A 9,232-nucleotide genomic window follows, 5' to 3' on the forward strand; every position below is an offset into this window, starting at 1 on the left:
ATCTACCTCGAAAATTCACCTAAATCGACTAAATCTATTATCATCTAACATTTGGCATAAATTTGTTACCATATACAAATGTCGATGAATGCATGATCAAATGGAAACCAAGTATGCAAATGAGCAAAACCATAAGCTAGGGGAGTTGATTAATAAAAAAAATTGGATAAATTTTGGGGTATGACAGGAACCTAGTGATTACAATCACCATTACACGGTTTTTATGAGGAAATTTGGATGAATTCGGAAGAATGTTGACAAAAAACAAAGTCAAAGTGTAAAGAAATAAGCAAACATCCAAGACAATGAAGAAATAAACACTTAGTGAAATTTGTAAAGAAAATGGAAGAAAATGTGTGATTTTCCAATGGAGTTCTCGCACCCGTTATGCATCCCATCACGGTAGGATGAGGCTTGCATCCTATTTGAAGTTCTTTTTGGCTACTTTTTCAAGGGTTTTGAATTTTAGAGATAAAGTGATAGCTAATGGGTTTCAATGGGTGATTTTGGAGGACATTGGAGTCATTGGAGAGCAATTCCTCCATAGATTTTGATGATGAATACTTCTCCACTCATGGTATTTGTTAATCTATCAATGAGTAGCTAAACTTCTCTAGATTAGGGCTTTTTAAGAAGAGCCTTGTCTTTACTCTATTGGATCATATGTCTGTTTGAGATTTGTTGAGTACTTTTAATGTTATTATCTTATTTAAATGTTCTTGTGTTTAATGCTTTTTGTCGCCTACGAGCATATTAATCGACCTAGATAATTAGGGATTTCTGACTATTAGTCTAATAATCTAAACTAGGAAATTTATTCAACTTTGTAATGAACTAGGAATAGGAATTTAGAACTTGCTGCTTATGAATTAACGCACTTAGAAAGCCTAATTTAACCTTGAATTGGCCTAAGGAATTAGGGAATTACCGTATAAATTAATGAGCTACACACCAAGAATTTGGTGTATTGTTTTTGTTAATTCGCAGTGAGATAATAACTTAATTGAAACTCAATAGATTCACAGATCATCAACAGGTCAAAATAAGGGGATTCAATAATTAAGTCCTAATTGCCTTTCGCATCTTGATTTTCATATTTTAATTTCTCATTTTAGAACCACTTTTCGAACGAAAACCCCTATTTAATTACTTGCAATCACACATAATTCTCTTATTTAATTTCAATCCCCATGGATATGATATTTTTATTATTACTTAGACGTTATCGGTACACTTGTTGAGAGGTCATCAAGTTTTTGACATCGTTGTCGGGATTGTTGATTTCAACAAGGCAATTTAGTGCGACGCGTTTAGTTTTTTTGTTCTAATTTTAGTTTTAGTTTTTTTTTTTTTGCAATTTTAATTTTGTTTTTATTTTTATACTATTCTGTTTGATGTGGTGTTATTAAGGTATTTCTTGTTTGTGTAATGAGGAACCGATTCGACGCAGACACCGATTGACCCTGAAATCGAAAGAATAACTCGCGCAATGATGAGCATGAACCCAAGATCTTAGCAAGGACCAAGATGTACAATGAACTATGACATAACTAATGATTCATGGAACAAGCACCAATGGCATGAAAATGGCATGAAATTGACTTGAATAACATTGACCAAATGAAACAAAGCAAGATATGGACTAGACACTTCAAATGACCAAATGAAATGTCATGGAACGGAAGAAAAAATGGAAGTTGTGGGACCAAAGATTTGAGCTAGGACCAATGGAATCAAGCACAGATGAACGGAACCAAAACCAAGGCAACAACATGAATGAAAGGTTGAGTGAAGCACACAACACATATAACTAGGGTTAGGAGGCCCTCAATGAAAAAAAGACAACATTAGGGTTTTGATGTCCTAAGGCATGCCATAATGAAGTCTCTTGAATCCAAGATCAAGAAATTAGGGTTTTCTTTGTCACCAGATGAAAATTCAAATCACAAGGCATATTAGGACCATATCCTCCCTGATTAGGGTTTTAATGAGGCATGTCCTTCACTCAAGGCCTTTGAATCAAATAAAAATGCTTCATAAGAAAACCTCAAAGGGTATCCATAAGGTCCCATGATCACATCATCAAGAAACTAGGGTTTGGATGCCCTAAAGAGTGTCATGATAAGGTCTTCTTGAATCCATGCCTCAAAGACCAAACAATTAGGGTTTCACTTCCTCTATTATTAGATGAATAGTCAAGTCATACCTTTAAGATTTGCTCCACACACAAACCCTAGCTTTGTAAGCCAAGAGCTTTGAATCTATAGTGATCAACTATCCAGTATGAATAAATTATGCACATGAATGAAGCATGAATGTAGACAGATGATTCCCAATTCAAGGATTGAGTGAAAAGATGAACAGGGGAGGGGAATCTTTGGGGTATAACAATCAGTTTTTACAATAACTGAGGGGTAAAGTGACAAGTTTTCATGATGTCCTTTGTTATCTCACCTCTATAACCGAAGTTTAATCCCTTTCGTGTACGAGATAAAATGAGTATATTTGTAGTAGTGTAATATATTTAACTTTATGAAATCAACGGAGTTCATCTTTTTGGCACCAAATTAAACTTAGCTCAGTGTTCTATTCAATACGGGTAAGAACCCGACTACGTATTCTTAAAAATAGAAATAAATCAGAACGAAGGCAAGATTAAATGGACGAATCCATTTTTTCTTGTGACAAAGATTTTTCCATTTACGAAGTAACTGGATTTGCATATGTGTTTCCACTTCTCCCCGAGACCCAGAAAAAGATATAATTTCTTTTAGGAACACATATAAGAATCATCATTACAAAACAAAAAATAGAGTGGTAATCCGACCATTAACACATAATTTTGAACTTGTTATCCTCTTGTCTAGATGACAATTACTTCAACGAAAATGATGATTTATTAGGATCGACATGAGAGCCCAACCATATTGCATTGCCAAAACCTATGTGGTATATTGAAAATACGTTGATCTAATTGCTTTTATGATGTTACAATCCTCTTGTTACCTTTCTCCTCTGCCCACAACGATAAAATATAGGTAGTTCATCATGAAAGAAAGGACTCATTGAGCCGAAATCATTAACTGATATATAATAATAGAATAGTATACAATATAAGTGTCTTTTCCATGCATTCTTTCTAGTTCCGATGTTACTACACGCTTTACAGAATTAATCATCGTATCATAATAGGTAGATAGATATCTTTTCAACATAGGTCATCGAAAGGATCTCAAAGATCCACCAAGGCATGAAAACCGAGATTTTTCACAAAATAGATTCATATTCAAAGAGTGCATAACCGCATGAATAAGCTCACAATAATCCATTAATTTAAGATCCAATTCGATATTTTCTTTGAGAAATACTGGGAAGGAATTGGAATCGAATAATATTGATTCATAAAAAAAGAAAGATTTTCTATTGATATTGATTTAAGCAATATACTTATAACATAGGTAGAAAGAGGAAAAACCAACAATTTCATAGATATTGAATTGATTTAATCAATATGTCATACGGTGAACTGACTTGGGGTGTTTTGCTTTTTATCGCAATGTCGCGGATAGCAAGAGTCGCCACCGACTTTTCTTTTATCCAATAAGGAAAGGGGGAAAAGAACAGGAAAGACCTCAATAGATTTTGGGTTCGGGAGGTACATTATACAAAGGGAAGGTGTTAGCACCCTTTGTATCCATGGTTATCCATGGGCTCTTAATTACTGGATCACTTATATTTTTGTCTGAAAAGTGTCGGTGAATTGCTTAAAAAATGTTTGAAAGAGAGTTTAACTTTGTAATGATTCTCGTATGAATGTATACAAAGTATTTATCTCATTTGATTTTGAAAATGGTTTAGAAAAATATAACTCGGTAATGATTCTAGTATGAATGTATACCAAGTGGTGATTTTCTAGGATTTGTAAAGTGTAAAGTGTGAGGGGTGGAAAATGTTTTAGGTTATGATCCAGTGATTGAGAGTTATACCTTCCTGAGGTCGTTATGGGCATTTCCTATCCTTATGAGGGTAAAACTGTCCTTACTATTGAGAAGTAAGTAGTTTTATCCTTTGGATGTTTAAGGGTCACCGTAGGGTCATCGATAGGTCATTGAAGGCAACAGTTGTAAGGATACCTTAGCATTCGAAGGGACGATCATCATTTAACCGTAGGCTACACCGAAGGGTCATCGAGGGACAAAATCGTATTTTCGAAGGCAACATCCGAGGGACCATGATTTATTTTATGATGATTTAATCGAAGGGTCTTTGCTAAGTGTATCCCTACATTCGCGGGACATGACCGTAACGCCGTAATATCGTAAGGCACGAGAGAGGTCCAAGATCACTTATTTAAAGGCAATATTTTAAAGTCAATTAGGTAATTAGGACGAGCCTCCATATTAAAATCAATACATTAAAATTAATACATTAAAATTAACACATTAAAATTAATTAAGTAATTTAGGGTGAGTCTCCACAAGGGTATCCCACAAATAAAGTGGAAGACCTAACGGCAATCTTTTCCTGGGACATGTGAACCTTGGCAAAATTCAGCAAACGGGTTAGAATACCAAATCGGGGTGTAATCGAAGATTACACCGCAAAAGAAAATACAGCAGCATGAATGTCAGGCAAAACAGTGCATAATTAACATAGAATAGATCAGATACGCATAGGACATAACAAACAAAATATTAACGACTGTCCCGTTCGCCTCTGCCTCGCCTAGCGAGGGCCTAGCGAATACTCGCTACATGCTCGCTTAGCGATGTGCTAGCGAGCGGCTGCGGGTTTTGAATTTCAGAACAGTATGACTTCAACCTGCGACATGGCTTATGGCATCCAACACATAATTATACGGTTCAGCATTCACAATATTCAGGCACACTTAAATTCACATGCAAAACCTCAAATATGTTTATGAATTCAATTATAATATCACATGCAAGTTAAGAACATAAAGCGGTATCACATGCAAATTAAGAAAATAAAGCGATAATAGTAATGCAAACCTGTTTGCAATCGAATTGCAACCTTGAATTGGCGAGCCGGATTGAGTTGGGCGGTGGTAGCTTCGGAGCGGAGGAGCGGCCTTCAGGGTTTCTAAAGTAGCCTCCAGGGTTTTTGTGCCAGGGTTTTCGTCTGTCTCCCTCTGTTTTTCGTTCTCCTTTTCATTACTGAAGTGCTGGTATTTATAATGCTCTTTTTCATGACCTAATGGGCTCAGAACGAAGCCCGAAATTTTTTGTTGTCTGTCAGCCTCGCTAGGCGAGCTGGTAGCGAACGTTTGCTTCGCTAGGCGAGCGTGTAGCGAACGTTCGCTAGGCGAGCGTGTAGCGAACGTAACGTTCGCTAGGCGAGCGTGTAGCGAACGTAACGTTCGCTAGGCGAGCGTGTAGCGAACAGGCCAGTTTGGGCCATTTTCTGGATTGGGCCATTCGTGAGCTGGGCCTTTGTCCCTTTAAGATCAGTGCCATAAAATGAGTCGGAATGCCCCTGAAAAGTGTCTTGAACTATTGATGGGCAAATTTTGGGGTATGACAGCTGCCCCTGTTCAATATTCTTGAACCGAGAGAGTTAGAATGGTATGTGCCGTTCGTGGTCTGGAGGTGAAAGATTATTGAACACTAGAATGCCCCAACAATTTGCGCTTGTCCATCAGTCTTGACGGAGATGGGCTTAAAGATGCCATCCAATAAGTTTGATGAGGAGATTTCCAGATTGTGTCGTACGTTAGACGATATCTGGAGACATGGGTGTCACACCGGGTCGTACATCAGACCGTATAGTGAGTCATCCATTATGCTGTCGACTTCGCCGGGGAGTCGGAGTATGCTATATACTGCTGGGGATAAGGGATCAGAATGGATCATACACTGGACCGTATCTGAATACCAGAGTGAGCTGTTCGTTAGGCAGATGACTTTGCCGATGATGAAAAAATCAGAATGGACCGTACGCTAGATCGTCTCTGAGTTGAAGATCCAAATGGGTCTTATGATAGACTGTATTGGAGTTGCAGGATGAGCCGTCCATTAGGCTGAATCTGATGATAAAAGGGGGTAGTCGTACACTAGACTACACTTCAGAAATGTACCGTACACTAGGTAGCATCTGAGGAGACGAAGGTCTAATTGGGTCGTACATTAGACCATATCTGAGCAGACTGAGTTGTCCATTAGGCTGAATCTGATGATAAAAAGGGGGGTAGTCGTACACTAGACTACACTTCAGAAATGTACCGTACACTAGGTAGCATCTGAGGAGACGAAGGTCAAATTGGGTCGTACATTAGACCGTATCTGAGCAGAATGAGCCGTCCATTAGGCTGAATCTGATGATAAAAAAGGGAGTAGTCGTACACTAGACTACACTTCAGAAATGTACCGTACACTAGGTAGCATCTGAGGAGACGAAGGTCTAATTGGGTCGTACATTAGACCATATCTGAGCAGACTGAGCTGTCCATTAGGCTGAATCTGATGATAAAAAGGGGGGTAGTCGTACACTAGACTACACTTCAGAAATGTACCGTACACTAGGTAGCATCTGAGGAGACGAAGGTCAAATTGGGTCGTACATTAGACCGTATCTGAGCAGAATGAGCCGTCCATTAGGCTGAATCTGATGATAAAAAAGGGAGTAGTCGTACACTAGACTACACTTCAGAAATGTACCGTACACTAGGTAGCATCTGAGGAGACGAAGGTCTAATTGGGTCGTACATTAGACCGTATCTGAGCAGAATGAGCCGTCCATTAGGCTAAATCTGATGATAAAAGGGGGTAGTCGTACACTAGACTACACTTCAGAAATGTACCGTACACTAGGTAGCATCTGAGAAGATGAAGGTTTAACTTGGTCGTACATTAAACCATATCTGAGCAGAATGAGCCGTCCATTAGGCTAAATCTGATGATAAAAGGGGGTAGTCGTACACTAGACTACACTTCAGAAATGTACCGTACATTAGGTAGCATCTGAGAAGATGAAGGTTTAACTTGGTCGTACATTAAACCATATCTGAGCAGAATGAGCCGTCCATTAGGCTAAATCTGATGATAAAAGGGGGTAGTCGTACACTAGACTACACTTCAGAAATGTACCGTACACTAGGTAGCATCTGAGAAGATGAAGGTTTAATTGGGTCGCACATTAGACCGTCTTGAAATAGTTGAAGGAATCATATGTTGGGCTGAATCAGAATGAACCGTATGTTAGGCTGTATCTGATGATATCTGTATATGTTGTACTTGCAATAAATGTCTGGGATGAGCTCATAAATGCCATCGTTAGGAGGATGTCAGAATGAATGTTGACATGGAGTATCTGAAGGATGTAGTTGACTTCTGAATGTAATTGATAAAGCTGTCCGTCTGAATGGACCTTTGTTTTGATTGTATCAAGAGGATAATTAACCTGAAAAATAAAGTTAGCTTCATGCCATGTCATGATGCATGAGATGCAAATGTCGTATGCATGCGCGTGCTGTGAAATGATGTAATGAGTGAATTATGCGTCTGGAATAAATGCGAGCTATGTTATGAAATGATGTAATGTATATGATGCGGAATGAAAATTGTATGTAGGTATGTGATGTGAAATGATGTAATGAGTGCACTATGCGTCTGAAATGTTCTTCCAGGGGACTCTACTGGGGGAATAAATCTCAGTCTTCTGGTCGGAGATATTTGTATTGATGACCCTTTCTTAGCTGGGGGTATTTGACCTTTATCTGATGGCAGAGATATTCAACAGAGCCTGGCTGGGGGTAGAAGCGATGACCAGTCTAGCGATGCCCATTTCTTCTGGGGAATAACTGGCTTAGCCGGGGAATAGAATTGGCAACAGATCCATTGGAAAGCCTGGTTAGACCTTCTCCTCGATCCTGAAGTCCTTTAGTAATTGCCATTGTTATTTTATGCATGTATTTTGATAAACATTGATCATATTCAAATGCACATATCAATTCAAATTAAATCAATGGACGTTTATGCAAGCAAAACAGAGAAAGTAAAACAAAAGCATCTTTTTGGAAATGAAATTGTATTGATTTTGAAAGAGGGCCTATAAACAGGCAATTTGTGTACAAGGAGACAAAAATCCTAGTAAGAGGAAATTGTCAGGCAAACGAAGAGAAGCTATGAGGAAAAATCCTGTCGATTCTAATTCCACTACTGTCATTATGTCTTCAAGCATCTCATCTCCTGCTGTCGGATAGAAGTGATTGGCTTGTTCAGTCCCTTGAACTTGGTTGAGGCAGACAGAGAATGAGGCATAGTCATACGCTTTAATCCCTAATTTTTGTCTGGACCGCCTTTTCAGGTTTTCAGTCCACCGGGATACCCTTTTTTGCTCAAGCCACCTTTTCAGGTTTTCGACTTGCCGGGTGTACGTCTTTATATGTTTATCCCTAATTTTTGCCCGAACCCTTTTGGTTCGCCGGGATGCCCTTACTTTTGCCTAGGTACGTCGACCTAACGGGTCTCTTTTATGCGTAGTATTTTCTTGACTATGTCTGCGTTCACGGGATGCGGGAACTCTTCGCCATCCATTGTAGCAAGCATCATGGCTCCACTAGAGAATACCTTCTTACTACAAATGGCCCTTCGTATGTGGGAGTCCATTTGCCCCTGGGATCACCTTGTGGTAGGATGATACGCTTGATAACCAAGTTGTCGATTTGGTACACTCGTCTCTTGACCTTTTTGTTGAATGCCTGGGTCATGCGCTTCTGATATATCTGCCCATGACAAACAGCCGCAAGTCTCTTTTCATCAATCAGATTTATCTGATCGAGTCGAGTTTGAATCCACTCATCCTCATCTAAGCCTGCATCTTTCACAATTCTTAGAGAGGGAATCTGAACTTCCACTGGTAAAACGGCTTCCATTCCATAGACTAAAGAGAAAGGGGTTGCCCCTGTCGAAGTGTGGTAACCATGAAGAGCAAAAGGTAACATCTCATGCCAGTCTTTGTATGTTATTGTTATTTCTTGCATGACCTTCTTGATATTGTTAGCAGTCCCCACAACGCCATTCATCTTTGGCCGGTACGGAGAAGAGTTATAGTGCTTTCTTTTGAACTGCGTGTAGAGTTCAGTTTAGTACCATTATCATTGATAACTCTTTCAGGAGACAGCAGGTTTCTCGAATGTATATTTGATAAGATCCATCTTAGAAATCAATAAAGTGGTATGATTCAACATATACTGTCTTAGTCGGCGAGCAGC

Source organism: Lathyrus oleraceus, chromosome 6 (assembly GCF_024323335.1).
Source record: "Lathyrus oleraceus cultivar Zhongwan6 chromosome 6, CAAS_Psat_ZW6_1.0, whole genome shotgun sequence".
Taxonomy (NCBI): Eukaryota; Viridiplantae; Streptophyta; class Magnoliopsida; order Fabales; family Fabaceae; genus Lathyrus; species Lathyrus oleraceus.